Genomic DNA, 3,336 nt, shown 5'->3' on the forward strand with positions numbered 1-3,336 from the left:
ACATAAAACAGGAAACCGGATTTCAGAGAAAGGTAATAGCAAAGTATCAAGGGCTTGAAAATCCTTCAATATCTGTTTAACTCAGATGATAGCTGCAAAGTCAAGATGTCTCTTTAAGATTCTATGGCATAGAAATTGCATACATCCTCCAAAAAGTGAGTCCACATTTCTTGCCTGTCCTGAGGGACACAGGTGACCTCAGAATCCTAGAAATAAAGTTAAAATTGTAATGGATACAGTATACACAATGAAACCTAGATAAATTATTTCTTCCATTTTTTATTTCCTATATTGCACCCAGGCACTATGTCAGGCATTGTAAAAGTACAAAAGTGAATCAGCTACAATTCTTCTTGTCTAGGTACTAACAATGCCTCACAAAGAAGCTAAACATACCTAAATATAATCTAATGAAGAAGGTGACAAATGTCATCGGGGGAATTAGAGACAAAGTATTAGAATAATTTAAAGCAGGGAGGATTAGTTCTGCTTGCAGGAAGTCTTTCCAGATCAGGGCTCATGAGCAGTGCCTGTCAATATGGATAGATACAGACAGAGATTATGAGGAAGTTATGGTAGGGAAAAGCAACAACTTCAAGCAAAAGAATTAAAGTGGGAAAGCATGGGATGTAGATAGAAAAGAGAAAGTAGTTCAGTTGATTTAGAACATAGAATGGCTGAAACGCAATAGTAGACGATGTTTGGAAATATAGATTGGGTTTGGTCTTTAGAGGACTTTTAATAGCATGGTAAGTGCAATTCTTTTTTTCTGGAACACTGACTAAAATTTAAATCATATGATGAATTTGATTGAGAGCTACCTTTAAGAGTGTGTGAGAATATACTAGCTCAGGTCAGGGAAAAATCCTGTTCTTGGTTAAAGATGTGCCAGTCCTCTTCAAAAAGACTTGAAATATTAATGCTTTTCAAGTCAGCTTTGGAAAGGACCTGAGATATTTGCATAACTCTTTGCTTTCATTTCCTATCTCTTAGTTTACTAAAACAAGAATGTATCACCTTCAATTATTTGACATTTCTTCTCCTGAAAGAGGAATTTGTTTATATGCCCATGCCAAAATTTCTGTCTTTCAAAAAATAATTTCAACAAGTAATAATATGATAATAAAAGTATGATTCATTGAGTGTCTGTAATATCCCAGACATTATCCAAGCCTATTAAAATATATCATTTAATTCTCATAACAAGTCTACATGTATATTATGATTGTACTAATTTTATACATGATGAAACAGGATTTGAGAGACAAAATCACCCTTTCATTTCTTATAGCTAGCATGTTAAAAGAGATAAGGTTTGAACACAGGAAACTTTGACTCCAAAATTAGCATAGTCTATCTACTATGATAGTAATTGAAAACACAGTAAATTCTCTCTCTTGTGTTTCTTGCATAAAAAGCCTATAAACTATATTAGTCTATATTACATCTTCCAATCAATTATGTCATTTGCATTCCCATAAAAGAGATCTCAGACAAAATTTCTCTTTTCCTTTTTTTCCTCTGCGTATAACATGAATCTTTTCTGCATTTACCATGATTAATTGCTCCAGACTCAGGACCTTACATGATATTCATGGTTCCTAGAGGAAATATTCAAAATTCTTAGTAACTATGGCATGGCAGAGACCAATAAGAAGAGACCAGTAACATTCAAGCTCAGCCATAAACAAAGAGAATGGCAGCTCTGATACAGACAAACTGAAATATACCTCTTGTTCATACATCACTGGAATTGATAAACAGTATTGTTAGTCAAACAAATTTCTGGTTGACTGCATCTCTCATCTTTTATGTACTTAATGCTTATAACAAATCCTGACTCTTGAAAGATTCATTCAAGGAGTAGTGGACAGAATTTCAAGAGATCTATGTTTCATGCTCCCTGCGTAGAGCTACAAGCCCTCAAATAATCCCTTACCTCTTAGAGTCTGTTTTCTCCTATGGAAACAGTGATCACAACACCTATTTTTCAGACATTTATCAGGACTAAATTAATATGTGTCTAGGGCCTCATAGCTGCTGATACAGAGCAGGAATGATCCTGGATACTATACTTCACTCTTCATGACCTCTGCATTGGTTTTCTTCCTTCTATTTCTCTAGCCTCTTCTCAAATGTGCTGATCTAAAGAAATGGTCCAAAGTAAAAAGAAAATCTCGGTTCCAAAATGAATAGAAGATCAATATATTTTTCTTTGTAATTCTTTTTTATTGACCTATTCTAAATCCTGTTTTCTGCTCTCCTGGTCTAAACTTTGCATTTGTGACTGATTTTCATCATGCTTGTATGCCTGAAACCTTGAGAAAAAGTCAGATCAAAGTGTTTTTATACAAAGATCAGGATCCTATGTCTTATTAAACCTAAATCTTCAGTAGAATTTCACTGAAAAACCTGCTATTCTCATAATACCCAGCCCTTATAGAATCATTCTCAAAGGATCTATTCTTTTTTTAAATAACTTTTTAAATATTTTATTTATTTCTGAGAGACAGAGAGAGAGAGAGAGAGACAGCGTGAGCAGGGGAAGATCAGAGAGAGAGGGAGACACAGAATCTGAAACAGGCTCCAGGTTGTGAGCTAGCTGTTAGCACAGAGCCCAATGCGGGGCTGAACCCACCAACCGTGAGATCATGACCTGAGCTGAAGTCGGAGGCTCAACCGACTGAGCCACCCAGGCGCCCCAAATGGGTGATTTTTAATGTCCCTTTTCCCCTATGATGTGTCCTGGATCTATTCCTGAAATGCAGCATAGTCAGCAAGTAGCTGAGAGCAAGGCCATATCCTCTGCAGACCCCAAATAATAGCCTGCTAGAAATATAGCTTTCCAGAGGATGGAAAGAAGCTACATTGTTAATAATCACAACAGGATAGGATTGTTATCTGCCCAAGCATAGACTCAACCCTGAATCCAGGAAAATATTTAAAGAGTTAAAATAATCACTTTCTCATTCTTTGCACCTGTCAGGATATATTATTATTATGTTTCTAAATATGAAATATCAGTATGGACAAAGAGTTGAAATAATGCCAAGGGAACAAATAATGTGTGTGTTCCATTTCAGATCATTGCTGATTTGTAAACTGTTCTGTAACCTGCTTATTACTTTCTGGACTGTTATAAAAATAGCACGTTCAGTGTGTTCTCCCTCCTAAGGATACTGGAGGAGCACAATGAGTGAAGGGAATAGAATGAGTGATGAAATGTTTACCATGCAAAGGTCAGCTCAACAAATAATGTGATATTTCCTTGCCTGACTAGTTCACATTTTATGAGAGCTATTTTTAAATGTGTACCTCCTTCTCTGTTGACTTTGC

The sequence above is a fragment of the Crocuta crocuta genome, unplaced genomic scaffold (genome assembly GCF_008692635.1).
Source record: "Crocuta crocuta isolate KB4526 unplaced genomic scaffold, BGI_CrCroc_1.0 scaffold62, whole genome shotgun sequence".
NCBI classification, from domain to species: Eukaryota; Metazoa; Chordata; class Mammalia; order Carnivora; family Hyaenidae; genus Crocuta; species Crocuta crocuta.